General features: G+C 39.3%; 1 protein-coding gene and 1 non-coding gene across 2 annotated transcripts in view; both read left to right on the forward strand.

Annotated features, from left to right (window-relative positions):
• The window catches only part of DDX11 (DEAD/H-box helicase 11), a 552,545-nt gene that overhangs the window by 317,782 nt on the left and 213,859 nt on the right, over positions 1 to 20,904 (forward strand). The window lies entirely within an intron of this gene.
• TRNAC-ACA (transfer RNA cysteine (anticodon ACA)) lies at positions 4,005 to 4,076 on the forward strand. The gene has a single exon. It is a non-coding gene; the product is annotated as a tRNA-Cys (tRNA).

A 20,904-nucleotide genomic window follows, 5' to 3' on the forward strand; every position in this document is an offset into this window, starting at 1 on the left:
TTTAGTGCCTGTTACTTTCGGTAAAATTGTTGTGTAGCATTTTTTAAATGTAATGCTAGCCTAGAGCTGATGTTTGAGTCCATTATTTGACTTACTGTTTTGCATACAATAATAGTTTTCTAGGACTATACTTTATTTAGATAATTGAAAAAAAAAAATCTGATTCTGTTACACAGAACTAGAATAATACAGTATATTGATATTTAATATTGTTTTAAGTAGGGATGCACTGAATTTTCGGTTGCAGAAACATTTTGGCTGAAAATGGCATTATACTTTTTTTTGTTTTTTGTTTTTTGTTTTTTTTTACCTGTTTTTTCTTTTGGTAAAATTATTCTGTATCATATTATTTTTAAGTTACTTTTAATAAACGTGTGGATATTTTATTGGCTTGCAGTTTTTAATTTGATTTATTCATTAATTAGTGTAATTATGCAAAATAATAATAATTTGTAGGAAAATAAAAAAGACCTTTTCGGTTTTGATTTTTGGCCAAGTGCATCTTGGATTTTCAGTTTTTGTTTTGGTCCAGAATTTCCATTCGGTGCATAACTAAGAAAAGCATTACTCTGTCACTATATTCATCCCTGGTAAGACCTCACCTTGAGTATGGAGTGAGTATGGAGTGCAGTTCTGGGGAAAAAGACATTGCAGACTTAGAAAAAGTTCAGAGAAGGCCACAAAACTAATATGTGTAATAGAGAATGTAAGCGATCAGGAGAGTCTAGCCAAACTGGATCTGTTTTCTTCTTAAAATGGAAGAGTCCACAGCTGCATTCATTACTTTTGGGAAATACAGAACCTGGCCACCAGGAGGAGGCAAAGACACCCCAGCCAAAGGCTCATATACCTCGCCCACTTCCCTCATTCCCTGTCATTCTTTGCCTTTCGTCACAGGAGGTTGGCAGAGAAGTTTGAGATAGTCTCTTATGGAGGGTAGTACTCTTCACAATGGGACTGGAGTTTTAAGTAATCGTGTAAGCCTCTCAGTAAGATTATGGATGAAAGTTAGAGTCCAGAGATGCAGGTAGAGTTTTCCTGCGAACCCATCCCGACTCATATTAACAGCTCCTTGGTAATCAGCGTTGACGAGTTTCATGCCTACCTTTATTCACTCAAGTCTATGTCAGAAGCGAGGCTACTATCTGTCACACTTGAAAGGCCGTGTTCCTGTTCCACGGCGTAAATTCCGGTAAGATCGTTTCATTTTATTTCGATACGTAAATGTAATGTTAACGAAACAAGGTAGGGTCCCAGTGGGACTCCTTTTATCTTAGTAAGGAAGGAATCATGGGTTAATATCTCCTGAGGGGGGTTATTGAACAGGGGGGACTTTTAATCATGTTTGTTATATGGTTCTATCTGCAAATGTGTAGCTATACTTAGGCTCACGGCCTTTACGGAACATAACAGCCTTCTTTTAATGACGTGATCTTTCCAGATTGCGTGCCCTTTTTATGACTGGCACAGTGCACCTTGTGACGGGTGCGGTTACGTTGTTTCTCACTTCTGTATGCTGACTGTGTGTGACCAAGAGAGTCTCGCTCGTGGATTGTTTGGTTCACAGGAGGTGGTGAGTGCTCCAGCCATTGGGGGTGTTAAAGGGTGCCAGTTAGTTTTTTGTCATTTTTGTAATCCCACGACTATGGAAGATTCTGATTTGCGTGACACGGTTGCCTCCGAAATGGAGGATGTGTCTTGTGATGAATATGAAATAGTCCGGGTAATCAATGTCCATCAGTTATGTTCCAGTTGCCGTTCTAGAATACTCTCTTCTCCTGAAGCAGTGAGCTTAGAGTGCGTTGAGCCTCTGAGGTTTCCATGACCTGTGAAGTGAGTGTCCCAGGCAATTTTCCAGCTACGCAAGCAGGTGTCCCTATGGCCTTTACTCCTGCGGAGGGTGGCTTGTTTCCTCCAGAGGTTATGGCACGGTTCCGCATGGCCATTTCTATGGCGCTGAATCATTTATATCTCCCAAGTGAAGTATTTCTAAGATACTGTCCGTGTTCTGTTAACCAGGGCCCGTCGAGCGTCGGATCGCCCGATTCAGTTCGGCCTTCTGGGGAAGCGTTGGCCCCTGAGGCTTCAGGGTCCTCTATCTTGGAGCCTTCCGTTATACGCTGGCTCGTCTTCGTGTTCTTATAAGACATGTTTTAGCAATGTTGAAGGATCCCAGTCCTAGCCGAGGCCTTAGAAGCTGGATGGCGTTTGGGGGTGAAGCCAATCTCCTTAACGTAACCATTTTTCTTTTGCTTTATGTTTTTTTGGTTCCAGTTCTGAGCTTGGGTGAATGGGGCTTTAAACGGCTGGTTCCGTTGTTGTCCTCATTCACCTTGGGCGTTTACCCAATGGGTACAAAGGGTAGAGAGAGGGCGCCACAGTAGCGTGATACCGTCTGGGAATGCAGGTATAGATGAGAGTAAAGGCTGTGACACACTGCAAGCAGAGCGACGCGCAGCGTGTAGATGCAGCTGTGTGCGCTCAGTGTGTCCTGCCTTTTCTTCTCTGAGCACTCTGCTGCATCAGGTCGCGTAGCTAAGCACTCAGAGATGAAATAATTGAACTTTAGAAGCGATGCGACGCGGTGCGAAGCAGCTGCATCGCCTCGCGCCGCATCGCTTGCAGTGTGTCACAGCCTTAAGTAATGTGCTTACCAGATCATATGGCACTGTGCTGTGACCAGTGCGTGAAAGCTTGCTAGCCCTTAACAGTGGCTAGTAAACTGTGGAAACCAAGCTCCAAAAGCTCTTTTTCCGGTTGCAGCTTGATATACACCTCCTGGTGACTGGACTTCAATTTGTTAAAAAGAAAAACTTTTGTGTGCTGTTCTATTGGTGTTGGAGTGGCACAACACAGACAACTTCATAAATAAAATAGCTTAATTGTTATGACGCTTTTTAGCTGATGAAACGACCCAGTTGGGGTTGAGAAACGCGTCATAACAATAAAGCTACAATAAAGTTGCAGGAATCGAGTAGCGCACAAACTCTGTGTAAAAAGCTCCAAAGCAACATATGAAGAGAGTCGTTCTATGAAGGAACTCCAAACGGCACTTGCAAAAAATCCAAACTTTATTCCAAGAGTTAAAAAGACGTTATAAAAAACATCCAAAATAGAAAAAGCCAGCAACGACACATCTATTTTGGATGTTTTTTATAATGTCTTTTTAACTCTTGGAATAAAGTTTGGATTTTTTACAAGTGCCGTTTGGAGTTCCTTCATAGAACGACTTTCTTCATATGTTGCTTTGGAGCTTTTTACACAGAGTTTTTGCGCTACTCGATTCCTGTATGTTTGTGTATCTCTGATGTTTGGGGTGTGCTTGGCAGTCCCGCTCGGAGTAGCAGCCAATCCTCCAACCGAAAACAGGGTGTGTGTCCCCGCCCACTCTCCATAGTGCCGGTTCTGGGTCTGTGCACCGGACTTGTCAGACGTGCGCATTCTACAGTGATTTGTGACATCTTATTGAATAATAGAATTATGTTTTTCTAGTTCATGTATCAATCCTTCGGGACAAATTTTCTTGGACCTTGGGCAGTTCTAGAATGTCCTTATACCAGCTAGGTACTGGTCAGATACTTTTTCGGCTGTTACCAGGCTTCATGTTACCCTTGTGGTGCTGATTAATCCTGTTGGATTTTGAATGTCTCTTGGCCTATTCTATGGACTCTGGGTTCGGATCCTACCGAAGTATGAGGCCTGTTGTTTAAATACAACCCCTCCGAACAGAGGTTTATGAGTGCCAATCTAGGTTGGCTGTTCGGACTTCTCGCCTGGGATGCGAATCTGTTTTTGTAGTCATCATCATGATTCTTCAGGTCCCCAGGGACTCAGAATCGTTATTCCATTCTTGGAGTGGGAGATGTGTGTGACCTATGTGGTCTGGTGTGCCAAGTGATTAATAATTTGCATTTTCACTCGAGGTCTTCCGGACACTGACTCTTTAGCTTGTTAAGCATTTTTTTGTGGTGGCAGAGTTTCCTTCCTTCTGCCTTGGGAAGTTAGGCGATATAGCTCAGTGGTAGAGCATTGGACTACAGATCAAGAGGTCCCTGGTTCAGATCCAGGTGTCCCCTTTAAGGGTCGGGATGAGTGGGCATATTCCGTCTCTGCTCAGAGTTGTGTTACTCTAAGAGTTGGTGTTCAGGGGTTCCCTGCCTCTGTGGGGAGCTGCGAAGCTCCAGCTGTTGCCTACTTAAAGAAGATTTTGAAAGATAGATCCTTCTAGGATCTCTGGCTGTTGTCTCTTTCATTACCCTTGGTCTGACCATGGTCTCAACGTTCGGGTGTATTACCGCCCTTGTTGCAACTCTAGCCTTGGGGCTTGTCAAGGGGCGAGGTCGGTTACGGAGAGCCGCCCTTCTGGGGTCAGGTAGTTGACCTTTTATCCTCGTTGCTCTTTTGGGGGCTTCGTGGGCGATGCCTTAAGTTCGGATGGTGAGCAGGGTACAGGGTTCTCATTCGCCTTCGGGTGTTGGTTGCTCCCTTGCCTGTGTGTTTAGCACGTATTAACGCTTGCTTATAAGATTTCTGTGCGATCCAAGTGCCCTGGAGGCTGAATCTTAGACCATTAAGGAAGACCTTGTGACTCTTGGGTTGAGGCTATTGCTAAATCGCCAAGTCTAGGGACCTTAGTGGTACGTTCCTCCTTGTAGGAGGCAGCTTAGAGGAGGCAGCTTAGGGTTTCTCTTGAAGTTGGATCTTCATTTGATTCCTTTTTTAAGTACCCTGACCTAGGTCCGTGTCTCCCCTTGGATGGGTGTGGACGGATCGATCTTACACTAGATGTTTGTGGTCCCACGGGCCTCTCTCCATAGAGGCTGGGGCTCTGTGAGAGATGTCTCGTTTTGTGGCTTAAGCTTTAGGTCCTTCTGATGGTTCCCTACTGGTCTTCTGACGCATTTACGCTGTTCCTGTAGACTCCAGGTATCCTCACCTGGGTTGGCGATATGGCCGAGGGGTCTCGCCTCTATGGTAGGGTAGGTTTCCGTTGTTTATTCCCTTTTCTAGAGTGGAGGTAGGGTTCTCCGGGTTCAGAGTTACCTTAGTATCTGGAGCGACCTGTGGGTCTTGCCTTGTAAGGGTCTTTTCCCTTCTTGCGTTCCAGAATCCTGGAAGAGGAATTGCAATGTACTGACTGGTTCCTCCGTTCCTGCAGCGGGTGGATGAGAATTTGATACCTATGGGGCTCCTGCTATAGGTTGGATTCTGATATATGGAGGGCCTTCTTCCCTTGGGAAGTGTTCCCTGTTTTTAGAGAAGACAGCTGTGTAGGAGATTTTGTACCCTATGTCTATCCTGACTCATAGTACCATACCGTTTGTTGTAACAGTCAGCGGTCTAACCAGGGGCTTTGTTCCTACATTGATCCCTCCTTTCTCTTCCGGAAGTCTGGGATTTTTGTCTTTGGTCTTGACTAGCCTTTGGGCTGGGACCATAATCCTAGAGGAGAGATTGGGGGTCGGTTACTCTATGCAGGGTTGACCGTTTTCTCAAGAGTTGGTTCTCTTTTTTGTGGGAGTTATTAAATGTCCTCCTCTTTTCCACTGACATTTGGTGCTATGAGGGGGCGCTCCTTGGAGCCCGATATTTGGAGGGCTGTGAGCCCTTGGAAGGTTTGCAGTTAAACCCATCTACAGCTATTGCACTTGGAGGGTGTAACCAGCTACGGCTAATTGCACTTTGACTGGGTGTTAGCAAGCTTTGAAACGCCTTCGTGTTTGGGTTTAGCCAAGGTAAGTCAACTTTCTACCTGGAAGCTGGCCATTGGGAGTTCCTGTTCAGATGGTGGGTGTTTTTTTTGGAGAACTATTTACTAGTTGCTGGGATAGTTATCCTATTTCTGCTGTCTAGCTTGCAGATCTAGATCTGATATGAGGCATCAGGGATCTCATGGTTTTCCTGGAATACCTTTGGGTATGGTTCTGGGTCAGGGATATGAGGGTGTTCCTTGAGTCTTTTTTGGGACATGTTTCCCTGTGTATGGATATTTTTCTTTGGGTCCCGGTGTTTCTATGGGGTTTGTCTCCCTGGGCGTTGCTATTGTACGACAAACATGGGTTGTTCTATGTTCTGCAGAGTGGAATGATCCTTTGGATTTCTCTTGAGATTCTGTTCACCTTTTTTGGGGCAGATAGCGGTCTTGGCTAGGTACCTTCATGGGAGTTGTGATCTGCGGGATTGACTCCTCGGAGGTTGTTTGGGCTTGACGAACTCTGGGACTGAGTGGTTTAGTTTGGCTTTGCTGGCGGTGTATCTAATGTGCAGTTAACTGGGCTTCGGGTTTTCACCCGTGTCGTCTATACTTTTAGGGAGTTGAGTAATCAGGCAGTGGTGCCTTTTCGAAGGGGCCACATTTTGTACCCACCTGTTGTTTGCATTCAGTGTCCTCTAGCGTGGGTATTATTTTCCCAAAAGTAATGAATGCAGCTCTGGACTCTTCCCTTTTAAGAAGAAAAACATAACATATGCTTACCTGATAATTTCATTTTCTTCTGAAGGTAAGAGTCCACAGCTCCCGCCCGTGTTTTTATCTATAAAAACAGTAATCTTTTGTCCATCTGACACCTTTTTCACCCTGATATTTCTCCTACTGTTCCTGCGGGAGGTATTTAAAGGGACAGTACACTATAAAACTATTTCTTCCTTAATGTGTGTCCAATTACTTTTTTACCAGCTGCAGAGTATCAAATTAGTTTTTTTAAGGCTTATTTATGTATATGAATTAGCAGATTTTGTGTTTTGAAGACACAACCTAATAAAATGGTTTGAGCTTGTAGGTATAATCAGATCTCATTACTTTATCACATTGTGTACATAGACTTGCTTCTTTATCTGATATCTGTCCATAAACCAATCACCAATATTTGGAGAGAACAATGGAAAATTAACATTTTATTACCTTATCTCTTCTATAACCCAATGGGAGTGTAATCTCTTCTACTGGCTGTGTTAACACAGCTTGGCCTGGAGGCTAAAAACTTTCAGGTAAAGGAATTACTTGTAAACAATTTAATACACTCCAGCAGGTAAAGTGGATAATTGGGAACAAATTAAAGGGGAGAACTATTTTGAGTAAACTGTCCCTTTAAGCCTTTGGCTAGGGTGTCTTTGCTCCTCCTGGTGGCCAGGTTCTGTATTTCCCAAAAGTAATGAATGCAGGTGTGGACTCTTCCCTTCAGAAGAAAATGTAATTATCAGGTAAGCATAATTTATGTTTTTCTCTAGAGTAAAGGTACTTGAGAGGTGACAGGATTACTTTATATAAATATATTCAAAGCCCATATACAGAGATGGCAGAAGCTCTGTTTATTCAAAGAAAATGGTTTGTGACAATAAGTCACAATTTAAGACGGGAGGAAAGGAGATTTAATCTCAAATCAACATATGCGTTATTTCACTGTAAGATCAATCAAATTGTGGAAATCATTACCTAAGGAGGAAGTGAATGCTTATACCTTAGACACATTTAAAATTGTTTAGATATATTTCTGACTAGAAACAGAATTCAAGGATATGATTGCTTGTGTTAAATGGGTCACCTTTTTTTAATAGAATTAATTTAAGGTCAACTGAAACTTTTTTATAAGTCTAATAAGATTTGTATAGGTTGAACTTGATGGACTTCTGTCTTTTTTTTTAACCCCATCTAGTATGTTACTATCAGCTAGATTACGAGTTTTCAGCGCTATAGGGAAATTAACGACCGCCACAAAAGCGCTGCTATTACAGGGTTTGAAAAGCAGGCTTGTGCGGGTGATATGGTGGCATTGAGCTCCAAACCGCACCGAAATACAAGCGCTGCTTTGACGTGCTCGTGCACGATTTCCCCATAGACATCAATGGGGAGAGCCGTCAAAAAAGAAGCTTAACACCTGTGATTGCGGAAACAAAAGCTCCGTAACGCAGCCCCATTGATGTCTATGGGGAAAGAAAAAGTTATGTTTAAACCTAACACCATAACATAAAAAACATGTCTAAACACTAACCCTAATCTGCCGCCCCTGACATCACCGCCACCTACATAATGTTATTAACCCCTAATCTGCCGCCCTTAACATCGCCGCCACCTAAATAAAACTATTAACCCCTAATCCGCCATCCTTGATATCGCCTCCACTATACTAAAGTTATTAACCCCTAAACCTCTGGTGTTCAACATCACTAACACTAAAAAATATATATTAACCCCTAAACCTTACCCTAACATAACCCTAAGCATAACCCTAACCCTAATGTAAGCTTAAGTCTAACCCTAACACCCCCTAATTTAAATATAATTAAAATAAATCTAAATACACCTTACAATTATTAACTAAATAATTCCTATTTAAAACTAAATACAAACTTACCTGTAAAATAAAACCTAAGCTAGCTACAATATAACTAATAGTTATATTGTAGCTACCGTAGGTTTTATTTTTATTTCACAGGTAAGTTTGTATTTATTTTAACTAGGTAGACTAATTAGTAAATAGTTATTAACTACCTAGCTAAAATAAATACAAACGGCCAGATCATGAGTTTTGCGTTATGAGCTATGCGGTGCTAACGATCAGTTTTCTCTCACCGCTCACTTACCTACAGCGCTGGTATTACGGGTTTTTACAAACCCGGCGTTAAAATGCAAGAAGTGAGCGTAGAGCAAAATTTTTGCTCCTTACCGCACTCCAATACCAGCACTGCTTAAGTCAGCGGTGAGCTGGTCGTATGTGCTCGTGCACGATTTCCCCAGGGGAGAGCCTGCCAAAAAGCAGCGTAAATCTCAGTAACGCAGCCCCATTGATTCCTATGGTGAATGTTTACACCTACCACCCTAACATGAACCCCGAGTCTAAACACCCTAATCTTACACTAATTAACCCATAATCTGCCGTCCCTGACATCGCCGACACCTACATTATTCTTATTAACCCCTAATCTGCCGCTCCTGACACCACCGCCACCTACATTATACTTATTAACCCCTAATCTGCTGCCCCAACATCGCCGACACCTACATTATATTTATTAACCCCTAATATGCCACCCCCAATGTCGCCGTAACCTACCTACACTTATTAACCCCTAATCTGCCACCCCCAACGTCGCCACCACTATATTAAATTTATTAACCTCTAAACTTAATTCTAACCCTAACACCCCCTAACTTAAATATAATTTAAATAAATCTAAATAAAATTACTATCATTAACTAAATTATTCCTATTTAAAACTAAATACTTACCTATAAAATAAACCCTAAGCTAGCTACAATATAACTAAGAGTTACATTGTAGCTAGCTTAGTGTTTATTTTTATTTTACAGGCAAGTTTGTATTTATTTTAACTAGGTAGAATAGTTATTAACTATTTAATAACTACCTAGCTAAAATAAATACAAAAGTACCTGTAAAATAAAACCTAACCTAAGTTACAATAACACCTAACACTACACTATAATTAAATAAATTAACTAAATTAAAAACAATTAAATACATTAAATTAAATTAGCTAAATTACAAAAGAAACCAAACACTAAATTACAGAAAATAAAAAACAAATTACAGATCTTTAAACTAATTACACCTAATCTAATAGCCCTATCAAAATAAAAAAAGCCCCCCCAAAATAAAATAAACCCTAGCCTAAACTAAACTACCAATAGCCCTTAAAAGGGCCTTTTGCGGGGCATTGCCCAAAGTAATCAGCTCTTTTACCTGTAAAAAAAAAAAAATACAAACAACCCCCCAACAGTAAAACCCACCACGCACACAACCAACCCCCCCAAATAAAATACTAACTAAAAAAACCTTGAAGTTCAATCCTATTGGCTGATCATGTAGGCTTGGATGAAGACTTCTCCCAGCTTCGTTGAGGACTTTGGCCCGGTTGGATGAAGACTTCTGCCGCTTCCTTGAGGATGGATGTCCGGTCTTCAGTAAGTCGATCTTCAAGGGTTTAGTGTTAGGTTAGTGTTAGGTTTTTTTAAGGGTGTATTGGGTGGGTTTATTTTTTAGGTTAGGGCTTTGGGCTGCAATAGAGCTAATTGCCCTTTTAAAGGCAATGCCTATCCAAATGCCCTTTTCAGGTGAATGTGGAGCTTAGGTTTTTTTAGTTAGTATTTTATTTGGGGGTTGGTTGTGTGGGTGGTGGGTTTTACTGTTGGGGGGTTGTTTGTATTTTTTTTTTTTTATTACTTTGGGTCAATGCCCACCAAAAGGCCCTTTTAAGGGCAATTGATCGTTTAGTTAAGGCTAGGTTTTTTTTTTTTTTGGGGGGGGGGGGCTTTTTTTATTTTGATAGGGCTATTAGATTAGGTGTAATTAGTTTAAAGATCTGTAATTTGTTTTTTATTTTCTGTAATTTAGTGTTTTTTTTGTGATTTAGCTAATTTAATTTATTTAATTGTAGTGTAGTGTTAGGTGCTAATGTAACTTAGGTTAGGTTTTATTTTACAGGTCAATTTGTATTTATTTTAGCTAGGTAGTTATTAAATAGTTAATAACTTTTTAATAACTATTCTACCTAGTTAAAATAAATACAAACTTGCCTGTAAAATAAAAATAAACCCTAAGATAGCTACAATGTAACTCTTAGTTATATTGTAACTATCTTAGGGTTTATTTCATAGGTAAGTATTTAGTTTTAAATAGGAATAATGTAGTCAATTATAGTAATTTTCTTTAGATTTATTTAAATTATATTTAAGTTAGGGGGTGTTAGGGTTAGGGTTAGACTTAGATTTAGGGGATAATACATTTAATATAGTGGCAGCGACATTGGGGACGGTAGATTAGGGGTTAATAATATTTAACTAGTGTTTGCGAGGAGAGTGCAGCGGTTTAGGGGTTAATATGTTTATTCTAGTGGTGTGGGATATGTATTTGTAATTTTCCCAATGTGTAAATATACTTTGAAATTTAAACTACCCAAGTAGTTGTGTATCTCTTTGTTGCTTTTCACCAAGGAACAATAGCTATGTTTAAATGGTGAACGAACAGTGAGACATATTACTGAAGAAGATTTAGGTATTGATAGACACAATGTCTGTGGATAAGCAAGAGATAGATTGTAACTAATGCCTAAGCATTAAAGATAGATATCGTAATGATAAACACTGTGGCTCATTGGAGTTAGTGAAGATAATTTTGCAAAGTTAACTTGGATTAGATAGAGTTCCTGAGACTTCAGGGGCTAATATATGTCACCAGTATAGATACAAATAGGTTTTAGCAAGGTTAGAAAGCAAAGTCCTGGATACAAGGAGTTAATACTGAGGTAACTCTTTAAGGTTAGTAATGAATTCACACACGGGTTTGAATATATCTCCAATTGAATTTATAATCCACAAAGATAAACTTGGTGTTGCCGTTTTCAGGATGTAATATCTTCACACACTCACACATAATCATTCAAAGGTAAAATATTTACAGTTCTCCATTCACTCAAATAATTCTTAAACAGAATATTTGCAGGTTGGTTAGTTTGCGTGATAATGCAAGGTAAAGATATACAAATAGCAAACAGAAACCTGCGATAACTCAGTTGCACATAAATAATGTAAGTACAGCCAGATTACAAAGAAGCAAGCATGATTATCCACTTAGCGATATACAAATTTCCTCTGGAAGAGATAATACATGGAGCGGTACCTTGTGATAAAAAGTTTTCCCCAGAGCGATACTTTACCAACCGCTACAGTGTCCAGTGTGAGTGTGTCTGACTTCCGGAATGCCGGGGAAATGAGATCCGTCACAGCTGATAGTGGAGTGATCTGGAGGTGGATAACAGCCGGTCCTGGCTGTAAGGTTGAAATAAGCTACGAATGGATTAACCACAGGTACAATGATCAAATGAATAAGAGTTATACAAGTATAACCCGGTTATAGCAATTAGGATGCAGAATTGACCTGAAGAGAAAATAACTAATAAGACAAAGTTATTAACTGAACACATTACTGCAATTTTCAGGCAAGGTATCCTTGTATTGAGCTCCTTAAATAGGGTGGAGTTGTATAAGGGCGGGGATATACCTTAAAGGTATATCACAAGTGGGCGGCGATGTCCAGAGCGGCAGATTAGGGTTTAAAAATTTTCTTATAGTGTTTTGCGATGGGGGATGGCCTCAGTTTAGGGGTTAATAGGTAGTTTATGGGTGTTAGTGTACTTTAGTTATGAGTTTTATGCTACGGCGTTGTTGTGTAAAACTCATAACTACTGACTTTAGAATGTGTTACGGATCTTGGAGGTAGAGGGTGTACCGCTCCCTTTTTGGCCTCCCAGGAGAGACTCGTAATACCAGCGCTATGGAAGTCCCATAGAAAAAAAGGGTTTACGTAAGTCGTTTTGCGGTAAGGCCAAAGAAGTGTGCGGTGCCCCTAAACCTGCAAGACTCCTAATAGCAGCAGTAGTGAAAAAATAGCGTTAGGACCTGTTAACGCTGCTTTTTCAGCTTAACGCAAGACTCGTAATCTATTCGAAAGTTACCTGTAAAATAAACCTAACCTGCATTACACTAAAAACTAACATTACAATAAAATAAAATTAATTAAATTATTAAAATACAATTTTCTAAATTACAAAATAAAATAAAGACTACATTACAAAAAATAAAAAAAATAAAAAAACAAAATTATCAAAAATAAAAAAAACAAATTACTCCTTATCTAATGGCCAAAATAAAAAGCCCCCCCCCCCCAAAACCCTAGCCTACTCTAAACTGTCATGGCCCTCAAAACCTGTAAAAAAAAATAAATAATAATACACACCCCCCCTAATCTAAATAAACCTAAGCTAACCATTGCCCTGAGAAGGGCATTTGTATGGGCATTTCCCTTAAAAGGGCATTTTGCTCTTTTACATTGCCCAAACCCTAAGCTAAAAAAAAGAAACCCATGCAAAAAACCTTTAAAAAAAATTAACACTAACCCCCGACGATCCACTTACAGTTATCGAAGTCCGGACATCCATCCTCATCCAGCCGGTGAATTTGTCATCCAGCCGGCAAGAAGTCTTCATCCGGGCGGCCTCTTCCATCTTCATCCAGCCGGCGAAGTCTTCATCCAGACGACATCTTCTATTTTCATCCATCCGGCGCAGACCAGGTCCATCTTGAAGACATCCGGCGCGGAGCATCCTGTTCTTATGATCGTCGCTGGAAAATGAAGTTTCCCTTTAAGTGACGTCATCCAAGATGGTGTCCCTTACATTCCTATTGGATGAAAAATGTCTATCAGCCAATAGGAATTAAAGGGGAAAAAATCCTATTGGCTGTTGCAATTGGCCAATAGGATTAAGCTTTCATCCTATTGGCTGATCTGATCAGCCAATAGGATGAAAGCTCAATCCTATTGGCCATATTGCAACAGCCAAGTAGGATTTTTTCCCCTTTAATTTCCTATTGGCTGATAGACATTTTTCATCCAATAGGAATGTAAGGGACACCATCTTGGATGACGTCACTTAAAGGGAAACTTCATTTTCCAGCGACGATCATAAGAACAGGATGCTCCGCGCCGGATGTCTTCAAGATGGACCTGGTCTGCGCCGGATGGATGAAAATAGAAGATGTCGTCTGGATGAAGACTTCGCCGGCTGGATGAAGATGGAAGAGGCCGCCCGGATGAAGACTTCTTGCCGGCTGGATGACAAATTCACCGGCTGGATGAGGATGGATGTCCGGACTTCGATAACTGTAAGTGGATCGTCGGGGGTTAGTGTTAATTTTTTTTAAAGGTTTTTTGCATGGGTTTCTTTTTTTAGCTTAGGGTTTGGGCAATGTAAAAGAGCAAAATGCCCTTTTAAGGGAAATGCCCATACAAATGCCCTTCTCAGGGCAATGGTTAGCTTAGGTTTATTTAGATTAGGGGGGGTGTGTATTATTATTTATTTTTTTTTACAGGTTTTGAGGGCCATGACAGTTTAGAGTAGGCTAGGGTTTTGGGGGGGGGGGCTTTTTATTTTGGCCATTAGATAAGGAGTAATTTGTTTTTTTTATTTTTGATAATTTTGTTTTTTTATTTTTTTTATTTTTTGTAATGTAGTCTTTATTTTATTTTGTAATTTAGAAAATTGTATTTTAATAATTTAATTAATTTTATTTTATTGTAATGTTAGTTTTTAGTGTAATGCAGGTTAGGTTTATTTTACAGGTAACTTTCGAATAGATTACGAGTCTTGCGTTAAGCTGAAAAAGCAGCGTTAACAGGTCCTAACGCTATTTTTTCACTACTGCTGCTATTAGGAGTCTTGCAGGTTTAGGGGCACCGCACACTTCTTTGGCCTTACCGCAAAACGACTTACGTAAACCCTTTTTTCTATGGGACTTCCATAGCGCTGGTATTACGAGTCTCTCCTGGGAGGCCAAAAAGGGAGCGGTACACCCTCTACCTCCAAGATCCGTAACACATTCTAAAGTCAGTAGTTATGAGTTTTACACAACAACGCCGTAGCATAAAACTCATAACTAAAGTACACTAACACCCATAAACTACCTATTAACCCTAAACTGAGGCCATCCCCCATCGCAAACACTATAAGAAAATTTTTAAACCCTAATCTGCCGCTCTGGACATCGCCGCCCACTTGTGATATACCTTTAAGGTATATCCCCGCCCTTATACAACTCCACCCTATTTAAGGAGCTCAATACAAGGATACCTTGCCTGAAAATTGCAGTAATGTGTTCAGTTAATAACTTTGTCTTATTAGTTATTTTCTCTTCAGGTCAATTCTGCATCCTAATTGCTATAACCGGGTTATACTTGTATAACTCTTATTCATTTGATCATTGTACCTGTGGTTAATCCATTCGTAGCTTATTTCAACCTTACAGCCAGGACCGGCTGTTATCCACCTCCAGATCACTCCACTATCAGCTGTGACGGATCTCATTTCCCCGGCATTCCGGAAGTCAGACACACTCACACTGGACACTGTAGCGGTTGGTAAAGTATCGCTCTGGGGAAAACTTTTTATCACAAGGTACCGCTCCATGTATTATCTCTTCCAGAGGAAATTTGTATATCGCTAAGTGGATAATCATGCTTGCTTCTTTGTAATCTGGCTGTACTTACATTATTTATGTGCAACTGAGTTATCGCAGTTTCTGTTTGCTATTTGTATATCTTTACCTTGCATTATCACGCAAACTAACCAACCTGCAAATATTCTGTTTAAGAATTATTTGAGTGAATGGAGAACTGTAAATATTTTACCTTTGAATGATTATGTGTGAGTGTGTGAAGATATTACATCCTGAAAACGGCAACACCAAGTTTATCTTTGTGGATTATAAATTCAATTGGAGATATATTCAAACCCGTGTGTGAATTCATTACTAACCTTAAAGAGTTACCTCAGTATTAACTCCTTGTATCCAGGACTTTGCTTTCTAACCTTGCTAAAACCTATTTGTATCTATACTGGTGACTATATTAGCCCCTGAAGTCTCAGGAACTCTATCTAATCCAAGTTAACTTTGCAAAATTATCTTCACTAACTCCAATGAGCCACAGTGTTTATCATTACGATATCTATCTTTAATGCTTAGGCATTAGTTACAATCTATCTCTTGCTTATCCACAGACATTGTGTCTATCAATACCTAAATCTTCTTCAGTAATATGTCTCACTGTTCGTTCACCATTTAAACATAGCTATTGTTCCTTGGTGAAAAGCAACAAAGAGATACACAACTACTTGGGTAGTTTAAATTTCAAAGTATATTTACACATTGGGAAAATTACAAATACATATCCCACACCACTAGAATAAACATATTAACCCCTAAACCGCTGCACTCTCCTCGCAAACACTAGTTAAATATTATTAACCCCTAATCTACCGTCCCCAATGTCGCTGCCACTATATTAAATGTATTATCCCCTAAATCTAAGTCTAACCCTAACCCTAACACCCCCTAACTTAAATATAATTTAAATAAATCTAAAGAAAATTACTATAATTGACTACATTATTCCTATTTAAAACTAAATACTTACCTATGAAATAAACCCTAAGATAGTTACAATATAACTAAGAGTTACATTGTAGCTATCTTAGGGTTTATTTTTATTTTACAGGCAAGTTTGTATTTATTTTAACTAGGTAGAATAGTTATTAAAAAGTTATTAACTATTTAATAACTACCTAGCTAAAATAAATACAAATTGACCTGTAAAATAAAACCTAACCTAAGTTACATTAGCACCTAACACTACACTACAATTAAATAAATTAAATTAGCTAAATCACAAAAAAAACACTAAATTACAGAAAATAAAAAACAAATTACAGATCTTTAAACTAATTACACCTAATCTAATAGCCCTATCAAAATAAAAAGCCCCCCCCCCCAAAAAAAAAAAAACCTAGCCTTAACTAAACGATCAATTGCCCTTAAAAGGGCCTTTTGGTGGGCATTGACCCAAAGTAATAAAAAAAAAAAAAATACAAACAACCCCCCAACAGTAAAACCCACCACCCACACAACCAACCCCCAAATAAAATACTAACTAAAAAAACCTAAGCTCCACATTCACCTGAAAAGGGCATTTGGATAGGCATTGCCTTTAAAAGGGCAATTAGCTCTATTGCAGCCCAAAGCCCTAACCTAAAAAATAAACCCACCCAATACACCCTTAAAAAAACCTAACACTAACCTAACACTAAACCCTTGAAGATCGACTTACTGAAGACCGGACATCCATCCTCAAGGAAGCGGCAGAAGTCTTCATCCAACCGGGCCAAAGTCCTCAACGAAGCTGGGAGAAGTCTTCATCCAAGCCTACATGATCAGCCAATAGGATTGAACTTCAAGGTTTTTTTAGTTAGTATTTTATTTGGGGGGTTGGTTGTGTGCGTGGTGGGTTTTACTGTTGGGGGGTTTGTATTTTTTTTTTTTACAGGTAAAAGAGCTGATTACTTTGGGCAATGCCCGCAAAAGGCCCTTTTAAGGGCTATTGGTAGTTTAGTTTAGGCTAGGGTTTATTTTATTTTGGGGGGGCTTTTTTTATTTTGATAGGGCTATTAGATTAGGTGTAATTAGTTTAAAGATCTGTAATTTGTTTTTTATTTTCTGTAATTTAGTGTTTGGTTTCTTTTGTAATTTAGCTAATTTAATTTAATGTATTTAATTGTTTTTAATTTAGTTAATTTATTTAATTATAGTGTAGTGTTAGGTGTTATTGTAACTTAGGTTAGGTTTTATTTTACAGGTACTTTTGTATTTATTTTAGCTAGGTAGTTATTAAATAGTTAATAACTATTCTACCTAGTTAAAATAAATACAAACTTGCCTGTAAAATAAAAATAAACACTAAGCTAGCTACAATGTAACTCTTAGTTATATTGTAGCTAGCTTAGGGTTTATTTTATAGGTAAGTATTTAGTTTTAAATAGGAATAATTTAGTTAATGATAGTAATTTTATTTAGATTTATTTAAATTATATTTAAGTTAGGGGGTGTTAGGGTTAGAATTAAGTTTAGAGGTTAATAAATTTAATATAGTGGTGGCGACGTTGGGGGTGGCAGATTAGGGGTTAATAAGTGTAGGTAGGTTACGGCGACATTGGGGGTGGCATATTAGGGGTTAATAAATATAATGTAGGTGTCGGCGATGTTGGGGCAGCAGATTAGGGGTTAATAAGTATAATGTAGGTGGCGGTGGTGTCAGGAGCGGCAGATTAGGGGTTAATAAGAATAATGTAGGTGTCGGCGATGTCAGGGACGGCAGATTATGGGTTAATTAGTGTAAGATTAGGGTGTTTAGACTCGGGTTCATGTTAGGGTGGTAGGTGTAAACATTCACCATAGGAATCAATGGGGCTGCGTTACTGAGATTTACGCTGCTTTTTGGCAGGCTCTCCCTGGGGAAATCGTGCACGAGCACATACGACCAGCTCACCGCTGACTTAAGCAGTGCTGGTATTGGAGTGCGGTAAGGAGCAAAAATTTTGCTCTACGCTCACTTCTTGCATTTTAACGCCGGGTTTGTAAAAACCCGTAATACCAGCGCTGTAGGTAAGTGAGCGGTGAGAGAAAACTGATCGTTAGCACCGCATAGCTCATAACGCAAAACTCATGATCTGGCCGTTTGTATTTATTTTAGCTAGGTAGTTAATAACTATTTACTAATTAGTCTACCTAGTTAAAATAAATACAAACTTACCTGTGAAATAAAAATAAAACCTACGGTAGCTACAATATAACTATTAGTTATATTGTAGCTAGCTTAGGTTTTATTTTACAGGTAAGTTTGTATTTAGTTTTAAATAGGAATTATTTAGTTAATAATTGTAAGGTGTATTTAGATTTATTTTAATTATATTTAAATTAGGGGGTGTTAGGGTTAGACTTAAGCTTACATTAGGGTTAGGGTTATGCTTAGGGTTATGTTAGGGTAAGGTTTAGGGGTTAATATATATTTTTTAGTGTTAGTGATGTTGAACACCAGAGGTTTAGGGGTTAATAACTTTAGTATAGTGGAGGCGATATCAAGGATGGCGGATTAGGGGTTAATAGTTTTATTTAGGTGGCGGCGATGTTAAGGGCGGCAGATTAGGGGTTAATAACATTATGTAGGTGGCGGTGATGTCAGGGGCGGCAGATTAGGGTTAGTGTTTAGACATTTTTTTATGTTATGGTGTTAGGTTTAAACATAACTTTTTCTTTCCCCATAGACATCAATGGGGCTGCGTTACGGAGCTTTTGTTTCCGCAATCACAGGTGTTAAGCTTCTTTTTTGACGGCTCTCCCCATTGATGTCTATGGGGAAATCGTGCACGAGCACGTCAAAGCAGCGCTTGTATTTCGGTGCGGTTTGGAGCTCAATGCCACCATATCACCCGCACAAGCCTGCTTTTCAAACCCTGTAATAGCAGCGCTTTTGTGGCGGTCGTTAATTTCCCTATAGCGCTGAAAACTCGTAATCTAGCTGATAGTAACATACTAGATGGGGTTAAAAAAAAAGACAGAAGTCCATCAAGTTCAACCTATACAAATCTTATTAGACTTATAAAAAAGTTTCAGTTGACCTTAAATTAATTCTATTAAAAAAAGGTGACCCATTTAACACAAGCAATCATATCCTTGAATTCTGTTTCTAGTCAGAAATATATCTAAACAATTTTAAATGTGTCTAAGGTATAAGCATTCACTTCCTCCTTAGGTAATGATTTCCACAATTTGATTGATCTTACAGTGAAATAACGCATATGTTGATTTGAGATTAAATCTCCTTTCCTCCCGTCTTAAATTGTGACTTATTGTCACAAACCATTTTCTTTGAATAAACAGAGCTTCTGCCATCTCTGTATATGGGCTTTGAATATATTTATATAAAGTAATCCTGTCACCTCTCAAGTACCTTTACTCTAGAGAAAAACATAAATTATGCTTACCTGATAATTACATTTTCTTCTGAAGGGAAGAGTCCACACCTGCATTCATTACTTTTGGGAAATACAGAACCTGGCCACCAGGAGGAGCAAAGACACCCTAGCCAAAGGCTTAAAGGGACAGTTTACTCAAAATAGTTCTCCCCTTTAATTTGTTCCCAATTATCCACTTTACCTGCTGGAGTGTATTAAATTGTTTACAAGTAATTCCTTTACCTGAAAGTTTTTAGCCTCCAGGCCAAGCTGTGTTAACACAGCCAGTAGAAGAGATTACACTCCCATTGGGTTATAGAAGAGATAAGGTAATAAAATGTTAATTTTCCATTGTTCTCTCCAAATATTGGTGATTGGTTTATGGACAGATATCAGATAAAGAAGCAAGTCTATGTACACAATGTGATAAAGTAATGAGATCTGATTATACCTACAAGCTCAAACCATTTTATTAGGTTGTGTCTTCAAAACACAAAATCTGCTAATTCATATACATAAATAAGCCTTAAAAAAACTAATTTGATACTCTGCAGCTGGTAAAAAAGTAATTGGACACACATTAAGGAAGAAATAGTTTTATAGTGTACTGTCCCTTTAAATACCTCCCGCAGGAACAGTAGGAAAATATCAGGGTGAAAAAGTGCAGATGACAAAAGATTACTGTTTTTATAGATAAAAACACGGGCGGGAGCTGTGGACTCTTACCTTCAGAAGAAAATGAAATTATCAGGTAAGCATATTTATGTTTTTCTTCTTAAAAGGGAAGAGTCCAGAGCTGCATTCATTACTTTTGGGAAAATAATACCCAAGCTAGAGGACACTGAATGCAAACAACAGGTGGGTACAAAATGTGGCCCTTCGAAAAGGCACCAGCCTGATTACTCACACCCTAAAAAGTATAGACGACACGGGTGAAAACCCGAAGCCCAGTTAACTGCACATTAGTTACACCGCCGGCAAAGCCGAACTAAACCACTCATTCCCAGAGTCCGTTCAAGCCAAAACAACCTCAGAGGAGTCAACCCCACAGATCACGACTCCCATGAAGGTACCCAGCCAAGACCGCTATCTGCCCCAAAAAGGGGAACAGAATCTCAAGAAAATCAAAGGATCATTCCACTCTGCAGAACATAGAACAACCCATGGTTGTCGTACAATAGCAAAGACGAACTCCCTAGAAACACAAGGACCCAAAGAAAAGAGGTCCATACAGAGGGAAACATGTCCCAAAAAGGACTCAGGAACACCCTCATATCCCTGACCGAACCATACCCAAAGGTATTCCAGGAAAACCATGAGTCCCTGATGCCTCATATCAGATCTAGATCTGCAAGCTAGACAGCAGAAATAGGATAACTATCCCAGCAGCTAGTAAAGAGTTCTCCAAAAAAAACACCCACCATCTGAACAGGAACTCCCAATGGCCAGCTTCCAGGTAGAAAGTGACTTACTTGCTAAACCCAAACACGAAGGCGTTTCAAAGCTTGCTAACACCCAGTCAAAGTGCAATTAGCCGTAGCTGGTTACACC

Source organism: Bombina bombina, chromosome 6 (assembly GCF_027579735.1).
Source record: "Bombina bombina isolate aBomBom1 chromosome 6, aBomBom1.pri, whole genome shotgun sequence".
Taxonomy (NCBI): domain Eukaryota; kingdom Metazoa; phylum Chordata; class Amphibia; order Anura; family Bombinatoridae; genus Bombina; species Bombina bombina.